The sequence below is a fragment of the Cupressus sempervirens genome, chromosome 9 (genome assembly GCF_028749045.1).
Source record: "Cupressus sempervirens isolate cs-2001-9-10 chromosome 9, ASM2874904v1, whole genome shotgun sequence".
Taxonomy (NCBI): domain Eukaryota; kingdom Viridiplantae; phylum Streptophyta; class Pinopsida; order Cupressales; family Cupressaceae; genus Cupressus; species Cupressus sempervirens.
The window spans coordinates 792,814,984-792,836,660 of record NC_143126.1 but is presented as its reverse complement, the minus strand read 5'-3'; positions in this window follow the sequence as shown (position 1 = coordinate 792,836,660).

Here is a 21,677-nt window from a genome sequence, read left to right as displayed (position 1 = left end):
GTTGGTTTTTAGGGATCTTTTCCTCAAGTGGTTAAACTTATCTCCTAGAGGACCAAATCTCTCATACCAATTATTAGTATTTAGAAGAACTTGGGGGCTCAAGTGGATGAATCAATAAAAATAGGTAGCCTTCTATTTCAACCATTAAATTAATCAAATTTAACTACAACTTGTAAAACACATTAAATATAACTACAAGAATGAAATGGAATTAAACAAAATCACACATTCATAGATGCATCACACATAACCCACTAATATTCTTATGGAAACCCTTAGTTAGACAAGAAAAATATAGTGAGGATGACACCCACAAGACCTTTGTTGTAGTAAAAAAAAATCCATGTTAGGAGTTACAAATACCCTTTTTGAGGGTTCACCATGTTAGGAGTGACCAATAAACTGTTAGTATTACAAAGAAATTTGTTAGGATCTATCTCACTATTGGATTTAGAACTATTTTTTAGAGTCCACCTAGTTAAAATATTTACACTAAAAGACCTATTAAATTCCACCCAATTAAGGGGTTTCCCTTGCTGCAACTGTTGAGGAATGATAAGTTGAATGATGTAGAAGTAACACTCTCTTCCTATCAGATCCACTATACTCTTTTCTCTCTGATATTGCTCTTTTCTCTACCTATACTCAAAAATTTAATTGAAACCTTAGAAAAATGAATTACACTTCACATAATCTTCTCTCAACAATTACTTTCTCACTAAGAGAAGTTCCATACAAGTACATAAATATTTGCCTTTTAATCGTCACCATACATTTAACTTTCAATCTTTTCACTCAAATACCACATGTCAATTTACATATATTGACTTGATATGACTCAAATAATCTATAACAATAATATACATGTTGTGAATAATACCTCTCTGCCTAATTCTGACTCTAACATGATCACTACTACAATATCCAACTATTTTAGTTCTTCATGTGTACTAGTTATTGTCCTTAGCTAATTTCTTCTTACTAAACACCTAATATCATTATCAATTGATCCAACCATGTATTAAATAATTGTCCATCAATGAAAACTAAAACACATATACCTATCACCACTCACCAAAATCCATCGTAATGCCAAAACATAAATTACTCTAGAGAAACCTGTTGATGTGAGAAAACTCTATCAAATGGAGGCTTCTCCACTCACTTCTTCAATCCTCAAATCATCCCCATAATTTATACTAAAATTTGTAGAATTTTTACAATTTCATTTCCCTACCAGTTCCTAGGAATAGTTTTTAATAAAATAGAAAAACACATACAAATACTCCCAATCTCCTTTATGTGTCATCAAATACATATGAACCTTTAAGAAAAGAGTGAATCTAGGGCCTAATAAAAATATGGTACTAGGAAATGATATTTCTTTATGGCTATATTTATCTCCCTATAATCGACACAAACTTATCATTTGCCTCCTTTATTTGGGATTTTGACTGAGAGTGAGATCCATTAACTATTTAGAATAGGATAAATGATCCCAACACCTAGTAGCTTCTATAATCTATTTTCACAATGTGTATTAGTACTAAGTTATGTTGGATTTTGACTAAGACTAATAATTATTAGGGTTTTCATTAATGTAAACATATCACTAAGTTTGAGATGGAAGAAGTTAGAGTGAAGTTTGCAATAAGTATACTAAGAAAATTGTCAAGTATAATACTAGTTTGCAGTGAATAGTTACATAGTTTTGTTTAGAGAGCTTCATACGAAGTATATCAAGTTATGTGAGATTAATGGAAGATAGTGTAGAAATTGTATAATATGTGTACAAGGCTGATTAATTTATGTTAAGTTTTTGAAGGATTTTCAAATACATGCATAACATCGCAGAACATGGCAATTGGCAAAGTATTGAGTTTTTGGTTAAAAAATTATTTTTTCTTGAAAAGATAATTATTTAACAAGGTAGGTACAACATCCTATATGTTAACCCTCAGGTGGAAAAAGTTCATTTGAAGATTGGGTAATGTGCAAAGCAACACAAGGCCAACAAATCAAAGTTTTGGGTATAATGAAGCATGTTTTTGTTTAGCAAAGATGCCAATTGTATTGTAATGATTTGATTTTAATATTTGCTCTTTGTATGTACTATATAGATGTAAAATTGATGATATTAGTGAAGTAGGTTTTTTGTATGATTTTTTTGTGAAGTGAAACTACAAGGACAAATTAGATATGGAAGATATTAGTACTGTCAAGGTTGTGTATCTATTCATATAACTTGTAAAGTTATGTATGCATATTTGGGGAAAGAGGCTAGCTTGTATTTTTTATTGTAAGAATAACCCATAATAGGGTTGAGGAGTTTAACGAGGCTTATTCATTTAACAAGGATAGATATAATGTACAAACATAATAGGTTCCTAACAAGGGCAATATCTTCAACAAGATACTTTTGATAGTGGACCGTTTTGTGGATACCATCCATACCGGGGTTTTCCCTTAGCCAAGGTTTCCCTAGTTAACAAAATATGGTGCAATGAGTTTTTTTCATAATGTGGATGGTTTTAGTTTTTAGTTTACTATTATATGCAAGTTTAAATTTGTGAATAATATCCATAGTTGGACAAAAAATTGTTTAAAGCATATAACTAATTCACACCACCCCGTTCCAATTACATTGATGGACTTTAACTTCTAACAAATTGATATCATAGAATAGATACTTAGGAGAAGTTTAACAACTTTATGGAAATCACTATGGATTCAATACATTTGTAGAAGAATCTTGAAGCATCTCTTGAGAAGCTAGATACAATTATTGATGAAATGAATAAGTTGAAAATCAAGCCTGAAGATGCACAAGAATTTATTTAAAAGTTGAAGGATCAGATAGAGAGCACAATATCTAACAAAGAACCTAAAAAAATGAAAGATCATGAGTGAGCTACAAAACTTAAGAAGGATAATTAAATTCTGAAGTATGAATTGGATATCACAACATTAAAGATGAGCATGATGGAAGATAAGAAAAAGAGTCAATCAAATTTGAATTCTAAGAATGTAGATATGAAATCTCAACTTACTAAGGTGAAATTTAAACATGAAAGTAAAAAATTTTAGTTTACAAAACTTGAGAAGTATAATATTATTGTGAAAGGAGAACTTACAAAAACTAAGCAACATCTTGGGAAGTTATACACTAGTATAGAGAAACTTAATGAACAAATTATGGCACAAAGACCTTTTGGAGATAAGATAGGAATTGGATATGTTGAAGGAGAATCTTGTAAAGGATCTAAAGTTACTAAAGAACAAGAGCTTGTGAACCAACAACCTAGTGAACAAGAAGATATGAACATTGAAGTACCAAATAAACCTCAAAAACCTAAAGATATAAGGAGACAATTTAATGGAAGATTTTTTGCATGAAACCAAGCTAGACACATGAAGAATAACTACACATGTGAGTATTCTAAACCTTTTTCAGGTTTTTTTATAAATCCTCTATATGGACATATATATGGTGAATGTAGAAAACTTAATCAAACATTAAACATGAGAATGCATGAAAGGACTAAAAATGTAGCTTGTAGACCTTTGGGAATAAATAGCATCATTAAAAATGGATTTATGTGTTCTAATTGCAAAACAATTTGATATATGGTAAGTAATTGAAAACTACAAACTAATCAGTTTAGACCAAGATATGAAAATAGAGTTATGACATGTTAGATTTAAAATAACTTAGGATATACAACAAGATGTTGTAGATTGAGTAGTTTTAACAAAAACACGAGGACACCAAATGTGAGAACGCAAAATATGAGAACACTTAATACAAACATGAAAGTTGTAAGAAATTATTAGAATGGAAATAAGAAGCAATCAAAAAGCATAGATATGAAATTTGTGAGAAAAGGAACACTAGAAAAAATTAAATTGTCGATGGGAAAGGAAAAAGATTCATCAAAAGACAAGATGAGAATAGTACTAACCCCTCTACATTAGTATGAAATATATTTGTTTAAGCATAAATAGGATATATTGCACTTAAAATCTTCCAAACCCCTTGACAGTAGAATTAAGTTTTGTGGGGTTGACAGTAGCATGATATGATATAATGGAGTCTACACATAAAACCGCATAATGTTTTATGATCACATGAGAGTTCATTGAAGTTTTGGAGGTTACTAGTATGAAGAGCAACTTTTTTTATGTATGCACTTGCACATTAAATGTAGATCCAATTTTTGGAGTATATAAGGAATAAAATTGTATAGTTTGGTCACCATTTGAATGGCTAAAAAGTAGAGATAGATAAAAAAGTGAATTGGAAGTGAATTTGAAACATTTGAAGTGAATTTTTGAAGAATCCTTAAAATTGTGAACTAAATGTATTATTTTATCTATGAGATCATAATTTGATTTAGATTTTCTCTTGAATTGAGGAAATGGCTACAATAGTTGTTTGTGATGTTATGGAGAGACCTAGATATTAATTTAAGAAGCCCCCTTTTGTGTCTTTGGAAGATGATCTTGTAGGACCATTTTTTGAAAACTTTGGATAGGGTTTTACATGTTGAGGATATCCATGCATACATACACCGCGAATTTGATCCAATTGGAGATATTGATATTCACAAGGATATGAGTGAGGTTTACAATAATGACTTAATATTGAAGTAAGATAATAAGCATTTAGGTTAACTAAACATAAAAAAACACATGTTTTATGAAGATTTTGAACAACCTAAATAGACTAGTATCATACTTAGCAAAACTCATGATGAAATGTTTTGGGTAGGAGATATAAAAATTATGATAAAAAAAGAACTAATCCATAAAGATATTGATTTGAGTAGTGAGGGAACTATACCTATTTATGAGAAGAAGGTTAAGAACTTAGTTGAACCTAACATAGGATTGACTAGGATAGAAGAGGCATGAGGTAAAGATCAGATTAAGAAAATTGATGTGAGATTGATTAGTAAGATAATTGGCTACAAGGTGAATTACAGTTCTAGGAACAACTCTCTATCAGTTGGATTTATCATTATTGCTTATAAGAGAACTACTTTTAGAGAAAAAATTAATGTGTGAGATTTTCATAAACCACTTGATAACAAAATTGAGAGGATAAAGATGAACAAATACACACCTTTCATATTTGAATCTTTATTAATTTACTTATTCTTCCAAGTAATGAATATATTTCTGAGAATGCTTGATTATGAATGGACTAGAGATAAATGCACTATGGGATTGGTTACATATTATTTTAGGAAGTAACCAACATAAAGGATAACAAAGGATATATCTAAATAGATGAAGTCTTTTCAGATTGAGATGAAGAAAAGATTTAGAATCTTAGAATCTATTATGGAGAAATATAAAGATGATATCTATTTTATGGTAGAAACTAATTACACTTGCATGGAGGCTATAGATCCTAGACTACTATATATTGAACCTATGAGATATTAAGTGATGGGAAAAATGTTGGATGATTATGCACAAGAAATTTTAAAATTAGAGAGAAATGAAGAATGCCCTAGATAGGGAACTTATGAGAGGTACATGAAGTAAGAAATTGGTTGTATAGTAAATATATCAAAGGAAAATGGACAAGAAGATTGAGAAGATGATCAAAGACTTTAGCATGAAAAGGCAAGAATTTCAAGAAGCTAAGAAGATAGTTATGGAGATGAGATGTAGTGGCTAGTCTGATATACTTCTAATTTAACCACTTGCAACTGAAACTACAATAGGAACATCAACAAAAACACCTACCATAGTGAGATAATAAGAATAATAAGTGAAGATCACTCATGTTGAAACTACACCGTAGTTAGCATCAACAAGGAGATCAACAAGAATTTTTCCATATGTTACAACAAGAAAACCTACAATCAATTTGGTGACAAAGATAAAAGGAGAAAAGTCAGAATAATTTCCCAAGTGTTGGTCTGATTTTTCACAATGCAGAAATTTTGAGAAATTTTTAGTGAAAAATCATTTGAGTCTTTATGTCGTGCAAATTAGGGTTTTGTTCCTTGTATTTTTCAAACACTTAGATTGCCCTAGTTCATAGCCTAATCTCTATGTCATTGAAATCCTATTAAACTCTCAAGGTTTGTCTTCAGAGAATTTCTCAAAAACCCTAGTGCCCCCTCTTATTTTACCCTAGTTTTGAGAAACCCTCAAAATATTTTAGAAAAATATTTTTTAATGGTATATCATTTTACCCTAAGGTCGGGCTTACATGAGCATGGTTTTATTAAAAGCTTATTTAAAAATAATTGACCACATTCTTTTTGACATGATTATTTTATTGAGAAGTACCCAAAGTATTATTAATTATGTGTGATCGTTAATCTTGTTCAAATCAACGGGTACTGCATTCCTGCAACATTCAGAAGCAAGGCTTTTAAATAAAGCGGGCAAGCAATTTTTGGACAAGTAGAAAGGTGGGGTTGGGAGCTCTTAGTATATGTTTTGGTGTACCACATTAAGGAGGTTTCCCTACTAGATGTGATCAAAGTTTGGTCAGCCATAGATCATTCAAAGATCAAGGGTTGGCACAAGCCCGCAATAAAGAACTGCTCATTCAATAAGGAATGCAGGAATGCACCTTCATGTCGTGTGTCATAGTGGGGCCAGGATTAGGAAAGAAAACTTAGTCATGCCATATTGTATGCCACATGTGCTTAGCTGGAAATATTTTTGCTATGGGTGTGGAAACCTCAAAAATAAATGTGGTAGTCAGGCTATCAGAAAGCATCAAGATTGAGTGCAAATGTTGAATCTGCAACTGTTGTTCCCACGTGCTTATAGATACCTCTAAAAGATTTAATAAAAATGAAAGTTATAGGAGAGGGATCTTTTGGAAAAGCGTAAGAGGGGTCATGGCTAGGTTATAAGGTTTCCATCAAAGAAATTTTGCTTAATGTTTGCGATCTATTTGAAAGCGAGATTGCAGTTCTGGTGAAGCTACAAAACCCACATCTTGAATAGAAGGTAGGGGAATCATAGAAAGCATCACACCCAGCAAGGAACCTATTTATTGTTTTATTTTTTTGAAAGCCTCATTTGTCATTTCATATGCCTCAGTTTGGCAAGCCTACAAAAAGAGGGATATCAGAAGAAGGTGGCATGTTTAAAATGGATATTCACACACTGTCAAAGCAAATCTGCACCTATATACAGATAGGAGCTCATGCATAATCAAAGAGCAATTCATTCACACAGAGAATAAAAGGGAAAATAGTTGGCCTTTATCCCACATTCGTCGTGGTTAAGACTTTTTGATTTTTTAAATACTATCTTGTGCAGCATGGCTTGTGTCCATAAGAAAAGGGCTTTTGTAAGCCGCAAGGTTAGGTGGGTCCCTTGTGCAATAAAAGTGGAAGGCAGTTGGAGGAAATCAACCATCAAATTTTGAACAAACATGCATATTAACCATGATGACATCAGTAGGAATGAGCTACCAAAAAGTTAAAAAATCCAGCAAGTCATTACCTCACTAGTTAGAAAACCTAGGATTTTTAGCTAGTGACATAGCCAGTCACCAAAAAACCTCAGAAAGATGGCTAAGATCAAATAAGCAACATGGGTCCTGCCTGGGTACAGAGTAGCGAATCAGGTAATGCCAAGTGGCAACCGACAGGATGATGAGATGTTGATGTGGAATTTGAGTGTCGATATCATGACATGTGGTAGATCGTGCGACTGTCATTCACTTGCTATAGGAAAGTTGCAAGGAAGTTAGTATAGCAACATTGCAAGTGCCTAGGTGGCAAGACCAGCTGGTAATGAGGTGGCACTGATGTGGCACAAGGGAGGTCACCTGAAAAGATGATCAAAATCTAGTGGTCACCAAGTTACCACTGGAAAAGTTGAAGAAATTTCGGCAAGCGACATGGCGACTCGCCAAAAATTTGAAGAATTTGGCAACATATGAGGTGGGTCCTACTCAACTATCAAAGGCCTATCATGGAGTGACATGTGGCATCATTGGAGAAGGGATAAACTATTTTTATTTTTAATTAAAGTAATGGTATCCATGTCACGTTCAGTTCAAAGGTTGAAAATATTTAATCTATAGTTCAGACTATAGTATATTTTTAAATTTTTCAATCTTTTTGTATTTTAATCTGCAAAGCCATGAGACAGAGGCCTAATTTTCAAAAGCCCATAACTTGGGCAATTTTTATCCAAAATAGATGCTTCAATATACCATTGGAACTGGGAGAATCTGAATTTTTCAAATATGAAGTCAAATTGTGCAGAGGTCTTCGCTGGTTCATGTTATAGGTCAATTTGTGTTTCTCAGGTTATTTTCAATAGAACAGACATATTTGATCATGGAGCATCATAATTGGTTAGAGGGCAGTTCTAAAATATTGTTGGGATTTGAATGTGAAGAAAGTCATCTTTAAATAGTTTTCTTGCATTATGGAAGTTATATTTCAACTAATTTGTTACTTTTACCTTGTGTTCATTTTAACATCAAAAATCAGTTGTTCTTTCATCATCAAGTTTCTAAGATACTTGATGACTTTGGAGGCAAGTTGATCAGTGATTTGATTTACCCATGGAGCAGAGAAGGTAGAGAGATTCTTTTCAACTTCTTGAGGAAGAATTCTAAAGGGACACATGTCAGCTGCATAATGAATCCAAGAATTTCTTCCTCTCTATAATTTATGATTTCTTCTTCTCTTTTGTAAGGGTTAGAATTTTGGAAAGTTTCTCAAGAATGAAGGCATTTAGTAGAACTAGCCCTGGAATTGATGAACTTTGAATGAAAGATCTAGGGTGTGTTGGTTCCAGACCATGAAGCTTTGCTTTGGCTGTGATACCCCCTTCCCATCCCATCAGTTTCTCATTCCTACCATTTTCTCTCTTGTATGACAACATATGTTATTGTATAGTCTGGTTAATTAGGTGATTTGTGAGTTAATTTCATGCATTTTCATGTATTATTTCAAGGAAATCAATACAAAGAACAAAAAGTGTTTAGTTTTAGTTTAAATCTTGTCTCCTTTCTCAATTGAGCTGTGATGTTTTATGTTCTTGGAACAAAGAACCTAGATCATAGTTGTAGTCCCTTAAGGTTGTACGTTGTTTCATTGTTGCTTGTAATTCAAGGAATTATGTAAATGCTTCAGAGAAATCAATAGGGTTGTAGATTTGTTGAGGAGGATATCAGGTAAGAATGAGATTTAAATTGAACATTGATGTCTATTTACAAGGTGAATGGATAGATCATATATCTGAATATATGAATTAGTATCAGATATCCAAAATGCATGAGGGAGATTCATGAATTGCCTAATGGATGAGGCACTGATCTGTTACGAGATCATAATTTTATTGTTCATACCTAGTTTTTATCCACTTTCCCCACCCACATAAAATCAAATCAAATTCAAATCTTCTTTACATTTTATGTAGAAGAACCCAAATAGAATGCCCTCACTCAGCTTATGAGATTTATAGATTTGCATTTAGCTACTATAGATCTATGTTATTGCATGATTTATTAGGAGATATAAGGGTTGTAATTTGATTTGTTAGATCTAGGGATATGTTTTGCATTGGTACCATTTTAATTGGATCTAAGGTTCACTCGCCTAGGTTTTGCAGAGCCTGAAGTAGAAGAAGGGTCTAGCCTTATAGTTGGCCCAGTATTTGAAATGGCATGTTGAAAATGGGAGTTAGCTACCCCTAGATATTTCATATTCTCATTGGGATAATTGAAAACCCTCCAACATTTTTCAACACCAAAAAAATGGCAACTCTGATGGAGACATAAGAAAAGAACAAGAATCTATGAAGAAAGAACTAAAATCTCTGGCATGAAATAGATTCAAGGATATAGCAAATATATAGCAAAAGGTGTTTCTTATTTCCTTGCTGAAGTTTCATGTCCCCCAGTTTCCTTATTCATTGACAGTAGTAGTTGACTGAATTGAATAATTTGTAATATCAAAGTCACTTGAAGTTTTGATATGTTGCTGTTAGAATTCAGAGTTAGTGTCATGTTCTTTCACATTGTCAAGAGTATCAAATTCCCATGTTGTTGCATAAAGTTTTAAAATAATTGTTGTGATTTCTAGATTAGCTTGTTTTGTTTTGCAAGTTGGTAAATCTTTTCTCACTAAGTGAGTGGCAACTCAAAGTTATATCTCTACACCAGTGCTTCATGAATGTGAGGGTAGTTTGAAGGGAACAATAGTGGGAAAGAAGATTTGAAGTATTCATTTCAAGTTCTTGATAGTGGGTGAAAGAATCAGATGCGATGCAGTACAAGTGTTACTAACTCCAAATAAGATTTGAATCTGCTGTTATTTGCAGCATTGAAGTAGTTGTAGGCATCAATATTGAAAGGTATTTACATTCTCATTTGATTTTATTTACATGAAAGTAACCTTTGCAAAATATTCTCCGTCAAGTGGATTTTCCAACACTAAATAGGAGAATTGGTTTAGTACATCTCAACATACTTCATGGAAAGTAGATTCAGCAAAAGTATGTTTACATTTTGAAGTATGTTTGAAGTTTTGAATTGGTAGAAAGAACTCCAAATCTATTGCAATTAATAAATTCTAAGAGTATTTGTGATGAATGAGTGTTAATTTTGAAGAATTTCAAATGTTTCTTCATCAAGTATGCAGTCCATGTATAAGAATTATAGATTTTTTTCTACCAAGAGATATATGCTGTTAAATTTCAATGGCATTCATGGTTTCCCAAATACTATGCCCTATGATCTTAGAAAGTATTTACCTAAGTTTAGTGGGAACCATGAAAATTCAGCCAGTCATCATGTTCAGTTGTTTAGTGACTTGGTTGGTGATTTTGAAATTGCTCATGAAGACATTCATATAAATTTGTTTGTTCAAACTTTTGAAGGGGATGCTAGGGATTGGTTTTCTTTTTTTCTAGCATGGTCAATTTCATCTTGGGATGAATTACTTTCAGCCTTCATGAAGCAATTCGGGGAAGAGTAAGCATTTCTGATTATTTTGATAAGTTCTTGAAAATCCAGGTCAGGAATGGTGAGTTAGCTCCTGAATTTAATATCAGATTTGCAAAGGTTTTAAATGAAATTCCTGAAAGTTATAAGTCAGATGATCAAGTGTGTCTAGTTTTTTATTTTGATGCATTTGATAAAAATTCCAGTTACCTCTTAAGAGATAAGTAACCTAAGACTTTGCATCAAGCATTCATGACAGCAATAGAGATTGAAAACAATATGAGATATGGCTTAACTAGGAGACACTTATCTAGGAATGTTTGCCAAAAAGGTGAGGTGCAAAGCACAAGTCAATGTCATAAGGAGTGTTTGATTTCAGATCAGAAAATAAGTACCCCTGCTGTTGTAAGTAATCTTGTTGAAAGTTCAAAAGTAAAAACATGTGCAGATGAAGACTCTCTATTACAAAGAGAATCTGATCCTTTTATTGTTGAGAATAGTGCGTATGTTGGTAATATTATAGTAGTAGAAGACAAAGTTAGTTAACTTGATGAGTTATATATGCTAGATTTAAATTCAGTTATTCATTCTCCCATTGGTGATTTTCTTTATGTTGAAAACATAATGAATCAGGAAGAGGAAAGGTATTCATCTTAGTATGAGGATGAAGAGGCTAGAACTAATGTGTCAAGTGATAATAGTGAATTTGTTGATCCAATGTATTGTGAAGAAGCATCATGTGAAGATAATGATGAGAGTTGTTGCTCAAGTCAAGAAGAGGACAGTGATAGTATATGTTTGTCTTCATGTGAATCAAATATAAATTGGGAGGAAGAAAGTAATGACATAAGTGAGTATTCTTATGTGAGTGAAGGTATGAGTTCTTTTCTTAAATCTAAAAGTGAATTTCTAGTTTATAATTGTGCAAATTAGTTTGAGGTTGAAATTTATGAAGAAGAGTTGTCTACACAATATGAGGATGAAAAGATTATTTATGAAGAAGAATTGATTAGTTGTGTAGACAAATGTCTTGAGGATACATGCAGTGATAATCAGCGGATAGATGATTCTAAGGCTAATGCATCTGCACCTATTGATAAGATAAATGATGATTTTTTTGCAAGACATTTGAATCACCTTAATGGAGACAATGCAAGTAATATTGATTCATATTTTACATGCTTTGTTGATGGATTCAATGGTTTGTATTTGGGTGATGATTCTAATTTTTCTTCACATGTTGAAAGTCTCCATGAAGATGAAATGGGTAATGGTTTTAAAATATACACTAATGCTTTACATGATGAAGATTGTGATGATGATCAGCCCATTTTTTGTCAAAATGTTTAAAAGGGATCACTACATGGAGTTATCAATCCATTGTTTGAAGAGCACATTGAAGTTTTAGATTTAGTTGAGAATGAGTTTAATGATGATACTTTGTCTTAGTGCTGTAAGAGGTCAGATTTTTTTTCTTTTGAGTATGACAATGAAAATGATTATGATATTGCATCTTATGAGATGGATGACAAGGTGTTTGATGAAGGTGTTATTGAAAATCAACATGCACCTTGTAATGAATTTTATGATGAATATTCTAATGTGATGACTAATCCACTTGCTGATTTCAGAGAATCATTTGAAGATCTTGGATTAGTTTTAGACTCTGACATTGATGACATTTGTGAGTACAAATCTAATTTCTCATTTGAGTATCATTTAGTTATGCATAAGGATACACAATTTGAAGGTATGAGTGATCCTTTTCCCCAAGTTGAGTATGAAGCCTTCGTATTCAAAGTTGATAGCATGCATGAGTTATTAAATGAAGAGGATTTTAAACTTCAATCTGATATGTTTGACCATGCTGATTAGAACTTTCATAATGAGAAAGTGGTTGAGAATGAAGCAAGTTTTAATATGCATTATGAAAGTGAAGTTGTAAATTTAGTTTTTCTAAGTGGTGTGTTTCAAGATGCTAATTTGATTGGTGAAACTGATGTGAATGAGAATTTTAGATTACCTCATGATGAAAGGAATAAAAATTAGGTATATGATAGAGGTAAGAATTTTTGTTGAGTTCGGTGGCCCAAGGCTATCGTGTCTACATAGTAGTAGTGGTAGTTTCTTGCTTTCAATAAAGCTGTTCAAGAGAGAAGTTTTTGAAGTTCAGGTGTGTGGTCTGCTTCCTCCAGAGATTTGAATTCTTGCCATGCCCACAAGGGATATGCATCCCTAGATAGACCCACTATTGGTCTAATTTTTCACAATGCAAAAATTTTGAGAAATTTTTAGTGAAAAATCATTTGAGTCTTTGTGTCGTGCAAATTAGGGTTTTGTTCCTTGTATTTTTCAAACCCTTAGAGTGCCCTAGTTCATAGCCTAGTCTCTATGTCATTTAAATCCTATTAAATTCTCAAAGTTTGTCTTCAGAGAATAGTGCAAAAACTCTAGTGCCCTATCTTATTTTACCCTAGTTTTGAAAAACCCTTAAAATATTTTAGAAATTTTATTTTTTAATGGTATATCATTTTACCCCAAGGTCAGTCTTATGCAAGCATGGCTTACCCATTTTGATCTTTTCTACTTATAGTTCCTTTAAACTAAGTTCTAATCAGCATGGTAAATGTGACCTTGTTAGAGGATTTCACCAAACTATTAGGAATGGGCCTAGTTAAAGGACTTTAGAACATTCACTTGGAATGTCACCCTGTTAAAGGATTTATCTCATGGCTATTAAACCAACCTAAGTCCATAGGATTTAAACTTTACTGTTACAATTGCTAGAAAGTAATGATAATAATCTTTTGATCTGATATAACTTACAACATATCTTGCAGATTTCATATCACACTTTCAGTTCAATCCTAATGCTTGGCTTCAAACACTTTAGCTCTGACTACTTGACTTCTTCTCAAGCTTCGTCTCCTTGAGTCTTCTAACTCATTGTACCAATGCATCCATATCAGGGGTCTTATTACTAAAATAGAGTCTCTATGCTCTCTTATCTCCTTAGCACCTCCTTCAGCATTTCATGCTTTCATGCTTGACTCCCTCTCTCTCTCTCTTTTTATTAACTTATGACTCCTTAAATAGAAATATGATTTTCCTTTACCACTCATTTCTCCCTTTCCAATTTTAGGGTTTCGAATGGGTTAGGTAGGATACAATGTATCTACCTCATATCTTGTTCTTCTCTTCAAAATTCATCAGTTGTATTCTTAAAAATGTTTTACATGGTGTTCTGTGCCACCAGTTCATCATTCTTATCTTCCATTTTAATTCACAAACTTCTAGATAACAACCTTGTCTGCTTAGATCTGGCAAATCTTCGATTTTCAAAATAATACAGCAACTTAGCATTATTGATTTACTAGTGTTTGGCATCTATGTGTTACTCAGCACTATTGGTTTTACTGGTGCTCAACATCTCTATGTTACTCAAGACCTATCTTTGCTCGGCACTTGATATCACTCAGCACTTGAAGTTTACTCAGCACTTGAACTTTCTTGGCACTTGAAGTTTACTCGACACTTGAACTTGCTCGACACTTGAAGTTTACTCGGCACATACTAGCCTGCTCGGCTCCTTCTCTCTAATGAACTTAGTTGAGCTTAATAAATGTCTTAGCTAAAACCTTACATCTTTGATATGTTTCAGTGTGCCAATTCTCTGTGTCTTATAGTATGTCATCAACACACTTTTTCATCAATGGCTTCGTTGATCCTTGTACTTCATTACAACATCATAACTTCAACCTTTCTCTAGGTGTTCTAGTTACATCTTATTGATTGCCTCCTCCTTGATAATCAATTAATTGATAGTATTTGGATCACTAAAGCAATTATCATTCCTGCAAGTAGCAAGTTTGACATCAATGACAAAACAATGATTGAGAACATTCTTTACCATTTCCATATATCATTCCAACAACTTTTCTTATGATCATTTCAATCATTTCCAACAATCTCCCTCTTTGGCATTGATGGCAAACCAAACTGATCAATTGATCAACTTAGTTACCACCAAGATTGTATACGTTGTCTGCTATATTTCTTTGTTGCTTTATCTTTTACTAGTGATCTCATATATCTCCCTCTTTCATATATATTGATCAGGTTTCTGCACATTTTTCCCTCTTTGACATAAATGCCAAAGATGTAGCATCTTTATTATGCAAAATATGAGCTTTGGCTTCTTGTTGTTTTCTCCCTCTGTCACCATGCTTGTGACTATTTTGGAATTTCTGCTCCTGCTGTCATCCTTTGCATCACTCTTCTGATACTTCAATGATTCATTACTGGTGATGCAGGGCAGTTTCCTTGTTGCTTTAAACTGCTTGAGTTAGGGGTATTACCCCCAACTTTCCTCTAAGATATTCATAAGCATCCTTTGGCAACAGTTTGGTGAAGATATCTGCAGTTTTTTCCATTGTGTGAATGTATTCCAACTTTACTTGTTTGTCTTCTACCAGTTCTCTAACATAATGATACTCGATTGCAATGTGCTTGGTTTTTGCATGCATTACTGGATTTTTAGATATGTTTATAGCACTTGTGTTATCACAATACAATATCACAGGTTTTGTTACCTCTTCTTTCATTCCTTCTAATAGATGTGTGAGCCACACAATGTTTGTGCAATTGACTGCTGCTGCCACATACAATGACTCTGCAGTGGACTGAGATGTGCATGTTTGTTTCTTGCTAGTCCAGGTAACTAGCCTTTTTCCTAGAAATAATGGACCTCCACTTGTGCTTTTTCTATCATCAATGTTGCCTCCCCAATCTGCATCTGTATATGCATTGAGCTCAAATTTTCCATTCTTTTTGTAGTATAGACCAAAGTTATCAATTCTTTTAAGATATCTCATTATCCTTTTTACTGCTATGAGATGATTTTCTTTAGGATTAGCAGAGAATCTAGCCACTATTCCAACTACTAATGCTATGTCTGGTCTACTATGTACAACATATTGTAGTTTTTCAATCATGGATCTGTACATTGTTTGATTGACTTTAGTTGATTCATCATTTTTGGACAGCTTATTTCCTGTTGCCATTGGTGTGCTGACCGGTTTGGACTCCTCTAATCCAAATGTTTTAAGAATCTCTTTGATGTATTTTTATTGTGTCACAATATACCATGTTTGAGTTGATGTACTTGCAATCCAGCAAAGAATTTGATTTCTCCAAACATAGACATCTCAAATTCATGTTTCATTTTGTCAGCAAAGCCTTTGCAAAGCACTTCCTTTCCACCAAACACTATGTCATCCACAAAGATTTCAGATACAATAATGTCTTTACCTTCTTCTGCTTTGATGTACATGTTACTTTTATCATCAGTTCTTTCAAATCCAATTTTTACTAGATACTTGTGAAGTCTCTCATACCATGCTCTAGGTGCTTGTTTCAAACCATAGAGTGCTTTATGTAGCTTACACACCATATCCCTATTGTTTTCATCAAAATATCCTTTTGGTGTTTCAATGTAGACTTCTTCTTCTAGTATACCATTTAAGAAAGCAGATTTTACATCCATCTGATAGACTTTAAAATCTTTATATGCAGCATATGCAAGTAAAGTTCTTACTCCTTCCATTCTAGCAACAGGGGCAAATGTTTCCCCATAGTCTATTCCTTCTTCTTGAGCATAACCCTTGCATACTAGTCTAGCTTTGTTTCTAGTAATCTCACCATTCTCATCTAGCTTGTTTCTGAATACTCACTGGTGCCAATCACATTCTTGTCAGTTGGTCTAGGAATCAAACTCCAGGTTTTTTTTTTCTTTATTTGATCAATTTCTTCTTCCATAGCTTTACACCAATTATTATCTTATAATGCACCATATACTGTCTTGGGTTTAGATTTGTTGATCAGACATGATTCATGTCTTAGTCTATTCCTTGTCATTGGTCTTGCATATTTGTCACCAATTATCTGTTCAGCAGGGTGATGTCTTTTTACATATTTGGATAATCTTGGCTCTGTCCTTGTTTCCATGTTTGATCTTTCAGATTCAGGATCACTATGTACTTCGTTGTCAGGTTGTTGTTCATCGTGTGTACTGTCTTCAGAATCAGATTGTGCATTTTCTTCATTCTACAACTCGACTTCTGAATGCAACTTGGCATTCACTGGTTGTGACTCGGCTGAAATTGATACTTGTTGTTGATTTTCAATTTGATTGACATTATCCTCATCAACAGTCATTCCTTCATAAGAATACACAAAGGTTCTATACTCTTCCATTTTCTTTGGTACTTCAGCTTGGACTTTTGTGTGCTCATCAAAATTTACATTTGCACTTTCCACAATTTTATTAGTGTTAATATTCAAACACTTGTATGCCTTACTTCTAGTGGAATAACCAAGGAATATGCCTTCATCACTTTTTGCATCAAATTTTCCATTTCTAGCATCTTTAAGGACAAAACATTTACAACCAAACACTTTGAAATGTTTTACATTGGTTGAGTGGCCATAACATAATTCAAAAGTTGTAGTATTTTTCCCTTTCTTGACTTGTACTCGGTTCAGTGTATGTACAGCTACACTTACAACTTCTCTCCAGTATTTTAGAGCAACAGTCTTTTCCATCATTAGTGTTTTGGCATAGTCAATCACAGATCTGTTTCTTGTTTCAGCAATTCCATTCTGTGGGCGAGTTCTAGGACCTGACATTTGTCTTTTGATTCCTTTATCATTATAGAATATCTCGAATTCATTTGATGTGAATTCACCACCTCTGCCTGATCTTAGGTATTTCAAGCTTTTTCCTGTTTCCTTTTCAACTCTAGCCACATACCACTTAAACGTTTGAAAAGCATAAGATTTTTTTTTTAAGAACATAACAGTCATCATCCTGGAATAGTCATCAACAAACAACATTATGTATTTATCTCCTCTATAGCTTTTTACTTCCATTGGACCACATAAGTCAGTATGAACTAATTCAAGTACTTCTTTGGGTGTATAGTTTTTTTCTTTTGAAACTTCACTTAGTCATCTTTCCTAGCTAACATTGTTTGCACATGATATTATCAGGCTTCTTCAATTTTGGTAAACCTCTGATTTTCTTCATTTTACTGATGTTGACCAGATTGTCAAAGTTGACATGACATAATCTTCTATGCCACAACCATTCATCATCAAATTTTGCAATAAAACAAGAAACATCATCCAGATCAAGGTAAAACAGATTACTCCTTATTTGATCTTCTTTTCCTATCAGTTTACCATCAGTATCATAGATTTTTGCAGTTTTGTTTCTAAATTCCACTTTGCATCCTATATTGCCTAACTGTGAGACACTCAGCAAATTGTAGTTTAATCCTTCAACATAGTATGCATTATCACATGAAATTTTTTCTGTGAGCTTAATCGAACCTTTTCTTTTGATTTGACATGGAGCATCATTACCAAATCTAACACTATTTCCATCATACTGAGTAAAGTTAACAAACTTACTTTTGTCTCCTGTCATGTGATGTGAGCATCCACTGTCTATGATCCACCTGTCATTCTTGTTCATATATGTTACCAATGTTGTGGGCTCTTCTTCGTCAGATTGATCCTTCATGGCTACATAAACAACTTCATCATCATTATCATCAGAATTTTCTTCAACAATGTAACACTTCTTACCTTTTTCTTTGTAATCTCTCTTGTCATCATCTCTTCGGAATTTTTTTTTTGTTGCCTTCCTTGTAATCCTTTTTCTGTGGACACCTTGTAGCAATATGACCTACTTCATTACAATTGAAACAAATGATAGGCATCTTACCTTTGAATTTTCCTTTACCTCTGTGAAATCTTCTAGCAAGCAATGCTTCCAATTGTTCTGCATCTTCCTCATCTGTGCTACTATCACTGGATACATACTTCATTTTTCTTCCTTTCTTTGATTTCACCTGTTTAGCATCTTTCAGTGATAACTTGGCCTTAAAGGAAGATTCAACATTCTCTAGTCTGTAGTTGTCAAAATTAGATAACTCAAATGCAGTGAGTCTACCTATTATTCCTTCAAAACTTAGATTGTTTCCTGGTATACATCTTAGCTCTTGTATTGCTGATACTCTAATAGCATAGATAGGAAACAAGGTTCTTAAGAACTTACTATTAATAGTATCTTCATCCAATTGACCTTTCAAGCATCTTATTGCACTTACCACTTCCTTTATTCTTACACCATACTGAGCAGCGTTCTCATTTTCCTCCATTTTCATGTCATCAAACTTTCCTCTGAGACTTTATGTTTTTGCTCTTTGTACATTCTGATCTCCTCCATAGATGTCTAATAGGGCTTTCCACATTTTGAATGTAGTATCACATCCTTTGATATCATCAAATTCAGCATAGCTGAGTGCAGAGGCAATTTCCAACATTGTTTGATTGTGTTCTTGCTTGTTTTTCATATCTTCTGCAGTAGGAGCACCTGCTGGATCTACATGTTCAGTGACAATTGAATTTTGGGCATAATCTCCTATGGATCCAAGATGTAGCTTCATCAAGGTTTTCCATGCAACAAAGTTGTTTTTATTGAGCTTGGGAACTTCTCTCTTAAGCATTTTGATCTTTTCTGCTTATAGTTCCTTTAAACTGAGTCAGCAGTAAGGCTCTGATACCAATTGTTAGAATTCTTTAGAATAACTAAGAGGGGGGGTGAATCAGTTATTCAAGGTCAAAATGCCCTATTAATACTTTTTCACTACTTTTTATGAATCCATACACTTTTCATCCATCCAAACTTTTAAATCAACCATATTAGCAAGTTATAGTAAATCAACATGCAAAGATAAAACATGCAAGATCAACACATGACACAATGATTTACGTAGAAACCCATTTTGGGAAAAACCACCAGTAACATGCTACTTGATTCTCACTCTTCTGAAGTGATGCCCTGTTAAAAGCTTGCCTTGTTAAAGGCTTACAACACACTGTTAAATGTGACCTTGTTAGAGGATTTCACCAAACTGTTAGGAATGGGCCTGGTTAAAGGACTTTAGAACATTCACTTGGAATTTCACCTTGTTAAAGGATTTATCTCATGGCTATTAAACCAACCTAAGTCCATAGGATTTAAACTTTACTATTACAATCGCTAGAAAGTAATGATGATAATCTTTTGATCTGATATAACTTACAACATATCTTGCAAATTTCATATCACACTTTTAGTTAAATCCTAATGCTTGGCTTCAAACACTTCAGCTCTGACTACTTGACTTCTTCTCAAGCTTCATCTCCTTGAGTCTTCTAATTCATTGTACCAATGCATCCATATCAAGGGTCTTCTTACTGAAATAGAGTCTCTATGTTCTCTTATCTCCTTAGCACCTCCTTCAGCATTTCATGCTTGACTGCCTCTCTCTCTCTTTTTTTATTAACTTATGACTCCTTAAATAGAAATCTAATTTTCCTTTGCCGCTCATTTCTCCCTTTCCAATTTTAGGGTTTCGAATGGATTAGGTAAGATACAATGTATCTACCTCATATCTTGTTCTTATCTTCAAACTTTGTTAGTTGTATTCTTAAAAATGTTTTACATGGTGTTCTGTGCCACCAGCTCATCATTCTTATCTTCCATTTTAATTCACAAACTTCTAGAAAATAACCTTGTCGGCTTAGATCTGGTGAATCTTCAATTTTCAAAATAATGCAGCAACTCGACATTATTGATTTACTAGTTTTCAACATCTCTGTGTTACTCGGCACTATTAATTTTACTGGTGCTTGGCATCTCTGTGTTACTCAGCACCTATCTCTGCTCAGCACTCGATATCACTCGGCACTTGAACTTGCTCGGCACTTGAACTTGCTCGGCACTTGAAGTTTACTCAGCACTTGAAGTTTACTCAGCACTTGAACTTTCTCGGCACTTGAAGTTTACTCGGCACATACTAGCTTGCTCGGCTCCTTCTCTCTAATGAACTTAGTTGAGCTTTACAAATGTCTTAGCTAAAACCTTACATCTTTGATATGTTTCAGTGTGCCAATTCTCTGTGTCTTATAGTATCTCATCAACACACTTTTTCATCAATGGCTTCGCTGATCCTTGTACTTCATTATAACATCATAACTTCAACCTTTCTCTAGGTGTTCTAGTTACATCTTATTGATTGCCTCCTCCTTGACAATCAACTAATTGATAGTATTTGGATCACTAAAGCAATTGTCATTCTTGCAAGTAGCAAGTTTGACATCAATGACAAAACAATGATTGAGAACATTCTTTACCATTTCCATATATCATTCCAATAACTTTTCTTATGATCATTTCAATCATTTCCAATAGTAGCAATGTGGGGTCAGGAGTTCTTAGTATATGTTGCGGTGTACCAAATTGAAAAATGATTGCTGACATGTACTACCAGTTGTGTCATTAAGGAGGTTTCCATGCTATATGTGATCAAAGTTTGGTTAGCCATAGATCCTTCAAAGATCAAGGCCTGGTGCAAGCCCGCAATAAAGAACTTTTCGTTCAATAAGGAATGCGCGAATGCACCTTCATGTTGTGTGTCATGGTGGGGCCAGGATTGGGAAAGAAAACTGAGTCGTGCCATACTATATGCCACATGTGCTTAGGATGAAATATTTGTGCTACAGGCATAGAAACCTCATAAATAAATGCAGTAGTCAGGCTGTCAGAAAGCATCAGGATTGAGTGCAAATGTTGAATCTACAACTGTTGTTCCCACTTGCTTACAGATACCTCTAAAGATTT